The 17,336-nt window shown below is 41.3% G+C and overlaps 1 protein-coding gene across 5 annotated transcripts in view; it reads left to right on the top strand.

Moving 5' to 3' along the window:
- The window catches only part of TMCC3 (transmembrane and coiled-coil domain family 3), a 106,425-nt gene that overhangs the window by 62,414 nt on the left and 26,675 nt on the right, over positions 1-17,336 (top strand). Inside the window, exon 1 of one of the 5 annotated variants that reach the window (XM_077934816.1) lies at positions 9,100-9,290. The exons of the other annotated variants lie outside the window; for them this stretch is intronic. The gene's annotated coding sequence lies outside the window, so the exon portion shown is untranslated. Of the gene's footprint in view, positions 1-9,099; positions 9,291-17,336 lie in introns of those variants that run through there. 5 annotated transcript variants of the gene reach the window in all.

The following is a 17,336-nucleotide window of genomic DNA, read 5'->3' as shown; positions in this document are numbered from 1 at the left end:
TTGCATAAAGGATGTAAACATTTGCTTGAGTGCAGACAAGTCATGACAACCTCTCATTGTTGCAGTGTCTGTCCCATGTGTGTAAAGGGAGCGATGTTCTGCATGCTGTGTTGTAAAGTTTGCACTCTTAACTAATAAAGCACTAGAGTTGGCCATTCTGGCACTTTTGCAGCCTTTTTTTGTATCCCTGCATCAAACTACTCACCTAGGCCCTCCTTTGGGCCTGTGGTTCTGAGCACTCAAAATTCACTCTTTTGACCTTATGGCTAGGTACACAGTAGTGGTTTAAAATGCATTGAGGTTGCGGTGTTTGCCTGTTGCATTTCCATGGTTCTGTACACACCAGAGAGGGAGGGGGCTGGAATGTCTTCACCTGATGCACATTACCTTTTTTGTTTTCTCACTCCTGCAACCCACCCAGCAACCCATTCATGGGGCTGTCATCTGTGCATATGCTGTCGTCTGCGCATGTGCAATGGCTGCCTCAAATTTACACACCTCCGTATAACTGCAGAGTGAATGTGGCTTATGCTTTCAAACTGAATGGAAGCTGGTTTAAGCGGTTGGGTGGGGGAAACATCAAATAGCAGTATTTCTCAAGGAACTCTAGATAGGGATTATAGCTAATGTCATGTGTGCGCAGCTTCAAACACCAGTGGTGGGAGCGCACAGGAGCCAGAGTAAATGGTAATGTGTGCACAGCTTAAAGCTGCCAGGACCTGCTCAGATGCGATCAGGGCAGTGGCACTGAGGATGAGAGTTTTTTGTGATATAAATTGTTGTTGTGGAGTTATTAGTCCCACCGGGGTGAAATCTGGGCTAATAGTATCTTAGATAATAACAGATCAGGGAAATGGCACAGGGGAAAGGGTTAACTCTCCCATTTTGGCCAGTGTTGATGATCTAATAAAAATCAGAGCACGCTAGGGCTGGTTTCAAAGTAAAGTTGGGAGATCCCACTGACATCACAGGCAGTCTCTGCCGGTGCCAAAGATTCTACTGCAGCCAGCTTCTGCTCAGCAATAATTGTGCTGTTTGGGGTGTGGGGCAGGAACCAGCAACTTTGAATAGCAGTATGATCCATTCTGTACAATTATTATTTCATAACTGGAGTGTCACATTGAAATTATTATAAGATCTGGTTTTTTGTTTTGGTTTTAGAAGAAAGATATTCACAATACCTTCATTTTAAACCAAGTCTATGTTGCTTTCTGTTTAAGTGGTAAAATGTCTTGACATTTGTACAAGGCCAAAATTGCGAAGATGGAGCTTGAATAAAGTTAAGTAAATGAGAAGACCACATGCAAAAATCTAAAGAGTGAAAAGCAAGTCAGGTGTTTATTATTGGAGTGTCTAAAGCAGGGTTGGTGTATGGCATAGGTCTGCCCTCTCCCCAGGCACTTTAAGATTGCCCCATGCCTCTTATCCTGAATTCGGTCTAGGCAGAGGTGTTAAGTCATTCTTCCCAAGTTCTCAATACACAGTGTGTGGGAAGGTTTCTGTGCCACTTTCACAGCTCCACCTCCTTGTCATTGCCACCTTGCCTGCTTCATCCTCTAGCCCCTGGTGATTTTCCTCTCTTTGTAACATTTGTGTTCCATTGGTTGGGTCCGGGGTCCAGGGCCCTTTAAACAGGACTGTTGTCAACATCTTTACCCCACTGACTGCACCCACCTGCAACTGATGCCAGGAGCTGCCAGATATGACCACTGAAACAAAGTTTGCTGTTGGTTTGGCCCTATATAGCTATTCATTGGCATCTGTTTGTCTTAGAAGACAATGGGAAAGTGTACCTTCGGGGGTGAAATAAAACCATTGGAGAGTTACAACGCCTGCTGTGGCTGTACATATCGATGCAGGAGAGCGCCTGGTTGGCTTGTTGAATGATACTCTAACCTCAAAGCTCCCATTGAAGCAGGCTGACAGTGCTGGGTCAGTACTTTATGGACCGGGAGCTGCCCAGCTTAAGGCGGGTGTTAGCTGACTAGTGAGACATGATGATTACTCCTACCGATTAAGGGAACCCATAGCACTTCTATCTTACAACAATCAGGCTGAGCTTTTAAATCATAACTGCTGCCTCCCGTGTTGTTTTTGCTGTGTTAACAGCACCAAAGTGAACTCTCCGGGGCACAAGCCAGGGCAGTGCGTGTGGAGATCCTGAGCTGCCCAGACGAAACAGCTCCCCTCTCAGCCTTGCTGATGTGGTCCAAAGGAAAGGAAAGCAATATATTTGGCACCAGCTTGGCTGCAGGAGCTGCCAGAAGGGTGCGTACAAGACTCCACCCGCCATCAGGACTCTGCTCTGGATTTGTGTAGGGTTTGCTCCATTGGTTCTGAAAGGGTGTCGACTGTCACACTGGTATGACAGGAGAGAGGATGCCAAGTGTGGTGGGGAGATTTTACAGTTCTTCACATATTGTTGTGAAGAGGGGTTTTCAACTCTGACAAATATAAAAGGTCAGAAAAGAGAAAGGCTTCTTTATGTTGATGAGGAGATTAGAGTTTGCTTGTCTCAAATATAAATGAGATTACCCGGCAAAAGCAAGCTCAGACCTCTCATTGAGTTTGTGTACATGCTTAAGATACATATGTAAGAGACTCGTTTGTAATTATATTTTGGGAATGATTCATACTCTTTCATAGCTGCATTTTTTAATACTTTCTGGATGTCCCGTGATCATAGGCTAAAGTAGTTGTGTTCTGTGTAGTAAATCAAACACTGCCAGGAGTTCTTTCTCTTTGTTTTCCAATGTATTTCTTAGCAATTGAAAAATTGGCGTGGTGTGAGCAAATTTATATTCTGAAAGTGTGGCCCAGAGAAATAAGCTTGAGAACCCCTTGTTTACTATTTAACCATATCTTCTTTCCGTGACATCCCATGAGGCAATGAGTATGGATTGTTCCTCGGGGTTTATTCCCAAAGCCTTTCTCATGAAAGAGCATTGTGGAGGTTTAGGACCAGTGTTTTCCTTCTCTTAGATGGACTACCTTCCCAGGTCAACAAGCTCCATCTCCCCCTCATTTCCCTCAACAGCACACACAGAAACCATCTTCTTGGCCATTGAACCCACTGTTGGCCTTGTCTGCTCAATATGCCAGAGCCTGTCTTCGCATGCAGGAGACTCATCTGACTTACCAAGGGTTTAAGACCTGTTGGCTACCCTCACTTGGTTTAGCCAGCCAGTCAAATCAATTTCCCAGGGTGTGAGTGCTGTCGGCTTCTAGGAGCCAGAAGAGCTGAGTGCATTGTAGGGGACCAAATGTGGATGAACTACTCCAGAATGAGCACAACATGTCCCCGACCAGAAATATCCCATACCCCTGTATAGGAACAATTGGACAAATACAGTAGTATTTCCAGTGCCATTTTTTCTAGAAAAAGAGGTGCTGGAACTCACCATGAACACCTGAGTAACTTCATGGTGGGGAGCGGTTATCCACTATGACTTCTCAATGTATGTGCATATAAAATGGCCAGGCTTTTTGCATATGATTGCATGCATTGCACATGCTTTTTCTTACCCCAGAATGATATCTTAATATTAAAATGTCACATGGGGAGCTGTTCTTAGTTGGGAGATTGAATAAGTGTTGTATGCAGTGTTGATAAACCTAGATGACTGTTCTGCACCAAGTTTGCTTCCTAAATGACTACAGTAGTTCAAAGAATTGCCTACTTTGCACACATTTTAGCCAGTCAGCTATGAGTAAGTAAAGTAATATCAGTCTAGTAAAAAACAAAGCAAGTGAGTCTTGTTTACATTATAATTTGGCCTTGCTGGTTTTGGCTCTGGATATGAGAAGTCTGCTTCTCCTCTTCTAGGATGAGATGTTTAGTGCTTTAAAAGAAACAAACTTCACAGCTTGAAGCAGTTGGATTATTTATCTGTGCAGGAAAGGAAGTAATCTTCCTGAACAGAATGTTAGGCTCTCTTTCTGCTCCTCTCGTCACATTAAGGGACATTACTAAACATTAAGGGACATTGCTAAACAGAGGGTGTGCTTCAGATTGTTTCTGCATAATTAAACATTTTAAAATAAATAAGGTCATTTGCTGTGGGTTTGATTGTTAGCACACTGTCATCATTGTACAAATCTGTGCTTAACTCAAGTGCTATTTCTCTACAAGGCAGTACAGGAAACAGTGAACTTTTTGTTCACTTTATGGATTGAAATTTAGTATGATTGCTGGCAGGGTGGTAAGTGGTGGAGATCCAAAATATTTTTGTGTGTTTTGATGGATGATTCTTGGTGTCTCAAATTCATAAAGTCCATCGAACTGAAGACAGATAAAAACCAGATGAAGTTCGGGTGATAACTTCAACAACAGCCCATTCTTTTGAGTTGTCTCCTTATTGAAAAAAAATCCTGATCCATTTATTTTTAAGATTTCTTACCCAATCTTTACTATAAGGTCCAAAATGGGTCACAACAATATAATATAACAGTTACAATTATAAAACAATGAAAATGTACAGTATATGTTCTTTTTAAAAGCAGCTTTCCCTCTGACCTCCTTGTTTACAGTCCCCTCCCTGAAAACTCTTTCTCCCCCCACCCTCTGCAGATGGTATTTTGGGGGGAAACCGCTGTTATAAATATAAGTATTGCTTTATGCATCTGATGCAGTGGACTGTGATCCATGACAGCTTATGCAATCACGGGCATAGCGTGGGTTGCCTGCGCCCGGGGTGGGGTGGGATGTGCCCCCCTGGTGGACTGGGCCGTGGTCATTTCCTTCGCTGGCCAGCATCTAATCAAGGGAGTCTGTCCTTGCAAACTAGCCCCTACCTGGAAACATAAATAAGGCAGAGAAATGCAAAGCCAGGAGCACTGCTGTGTCGCCCTCCTGTCCTTGTAGCAAGGCACTCTAGGCAATGCACCTGGCTCCGGCAATGCTTTCCTGCCTTCCTCTTCCTCCCTCCCTTCTCGGTGGGCAACTGCAGCACTCTCCCCCTCCTTCTCTCTCTGCTGGCCCAGGGACAGGGTGCATATGGGTGTCCCTTCGCCGGGCATGAGGAGGAGGCACAACCTTGAAGGCCCAGCTGGGTGTGGTTTGCCTCCCTGCAGCTCTGGCCTCAATGAGGGAGCCTGTTGTGGGGGTGCCTGGTTGCAGCCCCTCATAAATTTGTGCCAGGGATCATGGTCCTCCCACCCTACCCCCACTACGCCACTGTATGCAATAATAAATTCGTTAGTTATTATTATTATTATTATTTCTATTTGTTACTCTTTGTTAGAGAACTGAAGGAGTAACGGGTCCAAATTACACTGACATTCTTATCAAATTGAAATGCAGAGATACAGCTCTAAGATGCTTCTGTTTATATTCTGGCAGAGATCTGCTGCGATTTGTAAAGTATATGTCTTTCAAAGCTGATGGTAACATTCTAGAAGTAGAGTATGAGTTAATAGGGAACTGCTCTTCCTAGAGGATCATGTTTAAATAGTTGTGTGAGCAACTTGGGAGTCACTGAAGTTTTTACATATTTTAAATTACAGCATATTACTCTGGAGGTTTTCCCTCTGAAACAGCCAGCCAGGTTCATTTTTCTTCTGAAAGCTACTTTGTTGAATCATTCAGGGCTCCAGAGCTCCGGGCTCCTATGTAGTTTCAGTAATGCCATTGCTTTTCATTATGCTTTATAACGAATATGACAAAATGATATTGATTCTAAGCCACATACTCCATCAGGCACATTTATGTCCCCCCCCCCCCCCATCGCATACAGCAATCTGGACTAAGAACCTTGGGTTAGTGTATCATTTAAGTATCCTGGTTTTCTGTTTTGAATCTTTTCTTCACAGATACAGAGAACAGAAAACTGGTTTACTTAAAGCAGTCAGAAGCTCAGTGATGGGATTATCTGCTGTCAAATTCTGAATAATGCATCAGCCTCACTGGTCTGATTTACTGCTTCTTCTCCCAGATTTTCCAAAGTTGTTTATTCCAAATAAGTTTCAAACAAGAGGAAGCAGGAGCAGAGTGGGTGGAAAATTTGAAGAAACTGGGAGAGAAATCTTCTGTTTTATTTTATATTTTGAAGGTTTTATTTTATATTTTGAACTGCCTCGGCCCAGTATACCTGAAGGAGCTTCTCCCCCCTTATTCTTCAACCCAGACACTGAGCTCCAGCATTGAGGGCCTTCTGGCAGTTCTCTCACTGCGAGAAGTGAGGTTACAGGGAACCAGGCAGAGGGCCTTCTCAGTGGTGGCACCCGCCCTGTGGAATGCCCTCCCATCAGATTTCAAGGAAATAAACAACTTTCTGACTTTTAGAAGACATCTGAAACGTCCCTGTTTAGGGAAGTTTTTAATGTTTGATGTTTTATTGTGTTTTCAATATCCTGCTAGAAGCCGCCCAGAGTAGCTACAGAAACCCAGCCAGATGAGATGAGTGGGGTATAAATTATTATTATTATTATTATTATTATTATTATTATTATTATTAAGGTAAATGGGAATTTTGTGAAAAACCAAAATATTCATTGTAATTATATTCTTATCAAACCAAACTCAGCTTACCATGTACTCAGGATATGCAATGCCATCAGCATAAACCTGGGAGTAAGGCCTATTGAAAACAGGGTGACTTATTTCTGAATAAAACACGTGACTCTCCAGTAAAACATGTGACCTTCCAGATGATGTTTGATTACAGCTCCAACCATCTCTGGACATAATGGCTGTGACTGATGGTAGCTGCAAGCTAATAACATATTGAGGGTGACAGGTTCCTCGTCCCTGGCCTAAAGCTTGTGGACAGCCCTACCTCTCTAAAACATTTTAGTTGCTGTTTGACTCGGCGAGTGAGATGTTTGTTACGTGACTGAGTGACCGACTGGGATTGAAGGCAGCGATACATTGAAACCTGTGCATGCCTTCCTTTTTCTTAACGTTTCTGTTGAGAAACCATGGATCGTGCTTCTGGAATACTTTGAAGGACATGTAATTGTCCTTCTGTCAGCTTGGCATTTCCCTGGTGGGACACAGACAACTAAGGAGTTCCAGTTTGCTCACTTGTCATTGCTGCTGTCTCTGTGCAAAATGTTCAGATGCAATGCCAGCTGGCACCATGTCTCTGCACTCCAGAGGCTGTCAGTTTCACTTCTTGGAGTTAGACTTTGATTTGTTACTCAATACTACAGTTTAGGTCAGAAGTCCCCCTGGCATTGTGGGATGGCCAGTTACAGTTTGTTGGCCCAAGTAAACCAATAGGACCATTTTCTGAGCTTGCTTTTCACACGGATAATCAGTTGCCTGAGGCAGCTGCCTCATTCTGTCTAATGGTAGGGCTAGTCTGGGTAGGGTAGTTCTTTGCTTGGAACTTAAACACTTAGGGAAGAGGGTTCCATAGGCATGCCAGCCCAGTGGTGAAGACATTTTTAGTTATTTCTCAGGTCATCTTGGGGGGGCGGGGTCATCCAAAGCATATGAGCTGGATTGTACACGAGGAAGAAATCTTCAGATACACTAGTCCCAAGCTATATAGGGCTATATAGACAAAGTCCAACAGTTTGAATTGCACTTGGTAACACTCCAGAAGTTGATGTAGATTTTGCAGGCTAGGTTAATGAGTCCATTGTGGGATAACACAATCAGAAGTCTTGCTGTTACATTTTTGGCCCAACTGAAGTTTATGAGTGGTTATCAAAGGCAGGCCGGCCCACATAAAACACATTAGAGTGATCTTTATGTGACCAAAGCATGGATATCTCCTATGGGAGGGTCATTCCTGTTCAAGAACTACTGTAGCTGATGTATCATTTGCAGCTTATTAGAGGTGTTTCAAGTAGACATAGATGCCACTTGGACTCCAAAGGCAAGAACTTCCCGGGCTACAGCCCTGACATTTTAAGCAAAATGTGACTCTATCCAGCAGAGTCAGAGAACCAGCTCTTGCATAGATAAGTTCTCGCCACCTGTACAATACCCCTGTCTTGTCACTCATTCCATAATCCTGACACATATTTGTTTGACTCAGTTAAAAAGTAGAAATAGAGTTGGATTATCATCATATTGGCTCCTGAACAACTCAGGCAGTGGTTCAATTTATGTAGATATTAAATAGCCTGGGGCGTAAATAGTTGGAATGCAACTTTATTCTCAGTATTTATTTTAGACTGCAGTGAGCTAGAACAGCAGCTGACAAGCCAACCCATACATTGGCTGAAGCAAACATGCCAAGACGTGCTCTGTTTGTTTCTTCTTGCAGTTCAAATTTGGACCATTGGAGCTCACCTATACAATTCTAAGTGATTTAGGACAGTGCTCCCTTCTCTTGAGTGTTTTATTGAGAATTAGTCACAGTGTTTAAAGGGAATTTCACACCGAGGTATGATATATTAGATTTAAACAACTATTGGTTGCTTACCTAGTCAGTCTCACAGAAAGAAGAATCCAAAATATTCCTGAATAATTTGTTTGCTTCAGATTTACTTAACATTTCCATACACTCTAATTAGTTCTGCAGAAGTTTGAATTTAATGATTATTTTTCCTCCTCCTCTTCTTTTTACTGCGTTGGGCTTTTGCTTCTGATGTGGAATTGCTTCATATGCATTTATTACCATTAACTTTTTCTAATTACTTTGTGCTTTTGCCTTCAACAATTAAGGCATTTTTAAACTGCTCCCATGTTTGTAATGTAGTTGAGAGTCAAAGCCTTAATTTTCTGAAAATCTGCTCTCCTACTGACCTTCCCATAACCTCTAACAACCAGTTGTCATAACCACTAGTATGAATGCACAGCTTGCTTTCTGCTCTTCAATAAATATGGGAAAGATAATTTCAAAGTCACAACATAAGCTAAACTTATCATTGTGCAACACATTTTGTTTGGCCTCTAGTTTTGTAATTAAAGTTAGAAACAACCTTTCTGGCTGACAAGACTAATCAAACCACACATTAAAGTCTGTCCTTCGTAGTCTTCCTCAGACTGATTCAGTTCCTTCCTGATGCTGAAACTCTGTGACTTGGCACATTGGATTTTACGCAGAAAACAAACAAGGCTACTTTTTTTTTTACACTTGCAAAGTATATGCTAAAAAACATGAATCCTTATGCAATCATTTTGCAAAATTACAGAAGAACAAATGGTATCTTTGAGAACTTGTGTACTCTGTGCCCTGTTGAACAAGAGCACAATCTGTGATGCCTAACACAAATAACCTAGTTCTATTCTAGGAAGCGTCTGAAAGGAAGAACGGCAGTCTCAACATGAGTATCATTTGACCAGCCTGTGTAGCAGTATCCTATCTGAATCTAGAGCACTGCTTGATTTCCAGGTATAGTAGTCCTGGGGCTCAAGCCTTCCTGTGAGTTACAGCTTTTGCCAAACACAAAGATATAAGTTGGTTTTGAAGAATTCTTTACCAAGGTTGTTGCAACTGCTTGAAATGTATTTTCATGCTGCAGCATTCCAAAGCAGACTTTCACTTGATAAAGAGTTCTTTGAATCATTGTGGGAATCATACCAATTTTCTTCAGCTATCTATGTTTGCCAGCATTTCTGCTACTGTAATTAATCCTGTGGTTTTGACCCTTAGCATTTGCGCTGTAAAGCCCTGCTTCTTAACCATCATGGCCTGGCAACAGGTTGTTTGTGCTTTCTTCGTGGTGAGGAAAAGCATTCTGCGCATGTTTAGAGACACTGTTTTTTCTGTTAATATTTCACAAGCTACAGGACTTGGCCATATTACTGGAAATCATATTCCCAAAAAAACAAATCCTCTAGTGAGTACTGCTTTTGAAAAGAAGAGAGGTACAGCAGGTTTTGTGTACAAAGTGGTCTGTGTTTTATTATGGATGGACTGCTTCTGTATTTTTGTTTTTCTTAGTCAGCGAGTATAGGGTGCAGTTACTGTCACCAAGGCCAGCAGCTTGCCATTTCTCAGATACATTTCATGCATGCAAGCTTCCCATAGGAATTTGGCTGGCCGCACAGAGAACAGGATGCTGGACTGTATGGGCCCTTGGCCTGATCCAGAAGGGCACATCTTGTGTTCTTATCTGCTTCCTTTCATATTGCTGTTCTACTCCCACCTCTGTGCCTTCTGCCATGCTGCTCTCTCTGTTTGGAACACCCTCTATTTCATAGTTACTGTGCTCTGTTTTCTGAGCCATCCTACTATCCTCACAGCCTACATCCTTACTTAGTACACTGCTACTGCTGCCTAGTTCTCTATTAACACATACTTGCCCTTTTATCCAGTCTTCCAGCAATCCTGGAAGAGGACCCATTCCTGCATATATGAGCTCTCTGACCTGACTCTTGCCCCAAACATGCTGTTACTTGCAAGTAGGAAGGAGATTTTTATTCAGGCAAGTGAAAATGCAGGCTAGGCAGCTAGGGCCAACCTAGGCAGGGTGAGGCAACCGCCTCAGACGGGCAGCAAATCCCAAAGTAGATCATCATTCCTCCTTTGTTCCTGATGTAGATCTTCACTCATTCCCTTCTTCCCTGGCAGAGGAGGCGCCATTTTGGGATTTTGCCTCAGGTAAAAAAATGTCTTTGGCCAGCCCTGTGAACAGTAGACATAGTGCTTAAGACTCACAGTGCAGGAGACTCACAGAAAGAGGTTCATAACCAGATGGAAGCAAAGAGCATCTCCCAGAGTTTCCCTATCAAGATTGCAAGCACCTGCTCCAATCTGTAAAGGCAGTGTCAAGGCTGGACCCTCCTGTCCAGGTTGTTGTTCAGTCAGAAGAAGAAGAGTTTGGATTTGATATCCCTCTTTATCACTACCCTAAGGAGTCTCAAAGCGGCTAACATTCTAGTTTCCCTTCCTCCCCCACAACAAACACTCTGTGAGGTGAGTGGGGCTGAGCGACTTCAAAGAAGTGTGACTAGCCCAAGGTCACCCAGCAGCTGCATGTGGAGGAGCGGAGACGCAAACCCGGTTCACCAGATTACGAGTCTACCGCTCTTAACCACTACACCACACTGGCTCTCCACACAGTCCACTACACCACACAGTCACAGATGTTTTGTGCTCAGCTTCCTGCCTCAGATGATCAGAGCCCTCCCCTGAGGCACTCTGCCTTGCAGAAAGGTTGGAGGGGAGAACCAACATCCCTTGTCCTGCTTCCAAAGCTACTAACGTGAAAAATGCCCCCTTCTTGAACCCAGGTTCCCACAATTCAACCCCCTCCTCTGTTTCTTTTTCCTCCTCCTGTGTCAGAGTCTGCCAATCCAAGCCTGAGCTTGACAATGCTGCAGGGCTCATGACACTCTCTGCATGTATAGTTGTACGTGCAGGTTACTGATGAATGCCAAACAGATGTTTGTTGGTGTGTGCCAGTGTGTGTGCCAGTGGTGGTTGGCAGGGCTACTTCACTTGTCCCCCAAACTGCCTCCATGCATTCATTCACTGTGTGGCCATGTGTATACCCCTCTTGCCTTGTGCCCCTGAAGTAGATTATAAGAGCTCTAGGCTGGGAGCTGAATTAGTTTCTACATTCCATGTAGCTTCTTGCATGCTTAGTCACAAAATGAAAGTTAAGTTGCTGTGACAAGTGTCGTCTTCAAAGGCCTCTCTTAAGGTAGGCAAAGGTTATGAGACAAGGTTATGAGGTTATGAGACAAGGACAGTGCTGTATTTCTAAATATATACTATTCTGGAATATTTGCAAATCAAATACAGTCATACCTCAGGTTACAGACGTTCAGGTTGCGCGTTTTCGGGTTGCGCACTGTGCCAAACCCGGAAGTACCAGAACGGGTTACCTTTTATATAGTGACAAATGTTTTTTTCATGACTGATGACTAATAGGCTGGCTAGACAGATAAATATATACTCCGTGACTCAATTTGTTTAAGGTAGTCAAGTGTTTTGAGGTAGTTTAAGGTAAGGTGTCACTTAACCTTCTTGACGTATCTGAACAAAATGTATCATTGTATCAATTATAGTTTCATGCACATAATTAAAGTTACAATTTTATGTTTGTGGTGAGTTTTTTTAAAGAAAACAACAACTCATATGTTACCTTATGAGTAGGTGTGTCATCTTGCTAACATCTGAGAAGTGGGAATAACAAAATTTGTGGCAGTTCTTGTTAATTATGGAAGAGAATGTTAAACTTTTAAAAGAATCTAAACCTTCAAGTTTTTTGGGACAAACCCTTGAACACTATGTGTTGTCTGTGACCATCTTAGCTCAAAGGTTTGTATACTTTATGTATATTTCTGTTAAAATAAGCTGTCACTTAAAGAAAGATAATACAATATAGCAAAGCAAAGCAGTGTATCCATTAAAACATTAAACAACTAAATACCAATAGGTGTTTCTGTATATGCAGATGTTTAAATGTTTACCATGCTAACATGCATTCCAGCCTCTTTCTGCAAACCTGAATTATCTTCATGACTTTTGCTTAGCATTTTCCTTTTGAAAAATATGTAACATGATAACTCAGAAGGACAATGGTCTGCTGATATAAGATAGAATTTTAGTGCGTCCTATTCCGAAGTAGCTTTTCTCTATTTTAAAGGCGTACAGAAATGAATTGGCTCCACTGTGTTGTCTTGATAGTAAAATAGGGGAAAATATCATACCATTTAGAAAGGCAAATTTGTTGTAACTAATGTCAAGTACTGTATACAGCTTTGTGAGTACAGTGGTACCTCAGGTTACATACTTCAGGTTACTTCAGGTTACAGACTCCGCTAACCCAGAAATATTACCTCGGGTTAAGAACTTTGCTTCAGGATGAGAACAGAAATCGTCCTCTGGCAGCACGGCAGCAGCGGGAGGCCCCATTAGCTAAAGTGGTGCTTCAGGTTAAGAACAATTTCAGGTTAAGAATGGACCTCCGGAATGAATTAAGTACTTAACCCGAGGTACCACTGTAGTAATATTGGAATAAACTATTGTATTTAATTTGTTGAAATTATCCATTATGTTTGTTTAGAAACAGGTCCCTCAATGGTACAGTGACCATGCTTGTGGATTTTAAGCCCAAGGGAGATACTGAAGTATTAAGGAGGTTGGTGTATGCCAGAAGCCACGCTGCCTCCTGTTCTCTCTCCTTTCTCTGCAAACATGCCTTCCACAGATGCCACCATTTGTTCTCTAGACTTTGTCCAGATATGATTATTACTATAGGAGGTCATTGTCTTATTTTCTACCTCTTCTTCAGCTAGGCCTGTGGTTTTGCTGGACCACTAACTTTGATGCTGCAGATTATTCTGACACCACAATTTCCTCCTCCGTCTTCTATTCTTTATTTTCAGATCAATTTAGTTGTGTTCTATTTGATGTCTTTTCTTTATGACTGCTTTTGTTACCTCTGAAATTATGTGATTTTTTTTTCATGTTGTCAGCCACCTTGACCATGATTTTAACTATGGAAAAGCGGCATAAAAATAAATAAATAGAGATGTATGTATGTATGTATGTATTTTTCCTCAGAATGTGTCGCTGGCTGGTACGGTGGAGATTATTTCTTAGAAATATATACAGGGACAGTTTTTATTTCCGATACCTTCTTTGATCTGCACAAGTACCTCACTTTCACTTCCTGGAAGCCACTTGCACCTCAGAAAGAAAGAGCTGAATTCTGAAAAGCAAGAGGGACCTGCAAAAAAGAGGGGGGGTAGAGGTTCTCCAATGAGGACTGCTCCATTTCATTCCCCTCCCCCTCCAACAGTTGGACAGCATTTAATGGTCACTGAGCATGTTCAGTCATCATTAGACTCTGTTTGTGGAGGTGGGTGAGGGTTAGCTTTTTTTGTCTTCTAAAGATATTTTGTACTTTTGCAAATCCTGGGATTTCACCAAGCCTCATAATATCTCCCTCTTGCATGTGGCTACATAATGATCAGCACTCCCTCATAGCATGAATGAAGAGATTGGTTTTATTTGGAGGTAATGCGGAACTTCTGATGCCACAAATCATCCTTGGATTTGAACTTTGTCTTAGCTGAAAAGATGTTGCTCCTCCTGTTTTTGTTTTTGTTTTAAATTTAATTTTGGTGAAAGATGTTCCTAAAACATGGTGAGGTCAAAGCCTTCGCCTGGTCAACATCTTTGCAGTTACCTTGTTTATTTCAAAGACCTTTCACTAAGAATAAATGACTGAGAAAGTTGGGGTTAGAAAAGTAGGTCTGCTTGTTAAAAGATTAGACAGATAAGTACGATTTCCATGGGGGGTTTTCCCGGAAAGATCGTTTCAATCCCTGTCCTATGAGAGCATTTGTGTGTAGCAATCAGCTAAATTAGACTGCCATATGGGTAAATGGTGCAAGATAAACCATTTTAAAATATTTGAATCTAGTTTTTTTAAAAATCCCATTCGTAGCATTCTTTTGTAAAGGAGCCTATGCACTTAAGAAACAGCTGATTCATAGATGTTGCAATGGTGATGGTAGTAACTGAAGAATTCTTGGTTGTTGTTATTCTCCTTGGTTATATTTATTAATAACCTAACTGCCTAATTGTACATATGCTGCTTTTGAAGGATATGTGCTTCAGAGAGCAACGTATTTTCCTTTGCACCCCTCTCACCACAAAACCTTTTAAATATTTTCTGTGCAGCTTGCAAGACTAACAATGTGACCGTGCCCTATAAGATTCTGAAGTGATTTATTTCCCACCCATTTAAATAGTGACACAAATGCACCCTGACGGTTTTGTTTTTGCTAGTTATGTTAGAAGACAGTCACAAGCATTTTCACTGGCGAATCTGAAAAAAAGAAGGCAAAGAAGCTCAGACGTTAGGACGCAACATAAGACAAAGACCCAGACAGAGTATAGAAAAACGTTTGCTTGGCGGAGGGTTGGGGGTATGACTTCTGAATAGGAAAGCACCTCCAAAGTTTGTAGGGGGAGGAACAGGAATCAATGACACAGAATTTAATTGTTACAGGGACCTGATTGCCCTTTTAAGCAGTATTTAGATAGCTGATGCTGTTTTCACTGTTCATCCTGTGCTTTGAAAAATGATCCACTTACCCTATGAATTTACAAATAGAATCTTTGTATCTAGAAATGGATAGCACAGTTATTTAGAAACTAACACCACAGCTAACTATTTCTATATGTTATCTAGAAACGCAAATTCCTTATTGCTTCCTCTTCCTTCAGTGTATTTGATAATTTTTGCAGGTCGCTTTTGTGTAGCATTCTGTGGCTGCAATTCTAAGCAGTCTTAGTGGAGTTCAGGCCTAACAGCCCAATCCTCACCATGAAATTACAAATGAATTCCGTGAGGCTTATTCCCAGCTATGATTCTACTGCAAGTACAGAAATCAGTACAGTATGAGTACTAAAAGCCATAATTAATCAGTATGATCCCATTTCATAGTTACTTATCAATCTTTGGATTGTTTGGCAAAGTGTGACTACATTCAATAATTTTTTGTACCTTAAAAAAAACCCCACCAACCTCACACTATGGCAGGGGTTAATACTGAGAAATACAGTAATTAGAATTCTTTCAATAGAGAATTTTGTCAACCCTCAAATGAGTCTTACTTCAAGTCCTTGTGTTTTGCAAATACTGTAGATGTTTGGCTGGAGAAACATCGTTAGCCTTGGAGGGTGAGGAAGTACAAACTGTTCCTCTGGAGGAAGTTGTATATTAGGGAGATATGTGCATTATAGTTACTGGCCAAATTAAGCCCCATGCTTTGTGTTTGTGTGTGTGTGTGTGTGTGTGTGTGTGTGTGTGTGAGAGAGAGAGAGAGAGAGAGAGAGAGAGAGAGAGAGAGAGAGATGATGATGATGATGGATCGCAACTCATTAGGCTAAGGGAGCTAGGTTCTCAGTGTTGTGAGAGTCAGCATATTGCAGGGGTAGGCTTTCTATTTGAAATGTACTAAAACTCGTACAGCTTCGCTTTTATTTTAAAGTACAGATTCCCCTGCCCCAACAGACAGAAATTTCCATCATTGACTTTTCCATGTCTAACTTTTATACTTATTTGTGAGAGAGAAATAAAAAAGTTTTATATCATCCTAGGTTTCATGACACTAGATTGTGAGAGATCGTTGTCACAAAGGACAAGGTATTATTTCAATGGAAAATCTGGGGTCATACAAAGAGAGAGCTTTCTTTGTTAATGAGTATATATTTCAGAACTGCAAAGATTGTGGGCGATTAATCTCATATTGAGTCATTCTGCTTTTCTCTGCACACAATATCTTAATCTCCTTCATTTGTAATTTAGCTGGTATTGTTTGAAAACATTATCATCTGATGAGAAGCAGCAACAGATTAACATTGGTCAGTGGAGAGGGCTTTAGCTCATAGAGCCTTAGCATTATGGACTATAGGTTTATTTTACTGAGTTGACAGAAATATGCAGTTTATGGTGTTTCCAGACACCTGTAGCTGTGATTCCAGGGGAACCTGGTGAAACTGACAAGGCTTTCACCAGGGTTTTCTAGACTGAGGCAGAGGTAGAGGGAAGGACTTGTTAATTGCATTGTTCTATTCTCCAGCTGATAAGCAGCACTGATGAAATCGACAAGTTATTTTCCTGAAGCAAGTTTGACAAAGGCTTGAGAAATTGACATGTCAATATCACTAGCCTTCTCTGGAATCCAGTCAGATGTTGTTGGAGCTGGAGAGATTGCACACTGTCAGCAAAGCAACTGCACATGCTTCAGCCCCTAGTGAGTCAATGGTTCTACACTCAGTTTGTGCATAAAGAAATATAGTACAGTTGTGCTGAAAATGTAATAAATTTTCTTAGCCTGTGAACAAAAATGGAATGAGAAGGGGACTACAAGGAGATACAAAAACCTTTTTTTTAAATGAATGTTTTCTGTATTATCAGAACTAAATAAGCAAATGGTGTAAAACCTGAACAAAACTGCTAGTAAGAAAGGAGCTGTAGTAGTTGGTCCTAATGTTTTGTTTTGTTTTGCCATGTAATGTTAGTGTTTCAGAGCAGTTATTTCTACTGTATTTGCACTGGGTAACTGTTAAGCCACCCTTTGTGGAAAGCATGTTATGGTGTATCAGTTTACTATTCTGTTATGCAAGTTTCATAGCCAATTTAAATGTCAACTCAGATTTCAGGGGAAACAAACAACTGGTTTCATTCTCGCTTCTATATTTTCACAATGCCATTGAAATTGCACTGCGATGACACACACAAATTAAGACTTACATTTTCTTGGTGGGTGGTTGTAAATCATTCAGTGTTGCAGTGATACCTGGTCATGTGACAGTATAAGCACTCTACCAGACTTTGAATAACAGCAATAGGAAACTCTCAGAGATGACAACACCAATCTATATTATGATGAAATTTTCTGTAGTCCATGAAAGTGTATGCAATCATAATTTGTTGTTTTTTGAGGTGCCACAAATCATTTTTCTGTT

The sequence above is a fragment of the Podarcis muralis genome, chromosome 10, assembly GCF_964188315.1.
Source record: "Podarcis muralis chromosome 10, rPodMur119.hap1.1, whole genome shotgun sequence".
NCBI classification, from domain to species: Eukaryota; Metazoa; Chordata; class Lepidosauria; order Squamata; family Lacertidae; genus Podarcis; species Podarcis muralis.
Note: the sequence above shows the minus strand (reverse complement) of the source record. Positions and strands in the feature narration are given on the sequence as shown.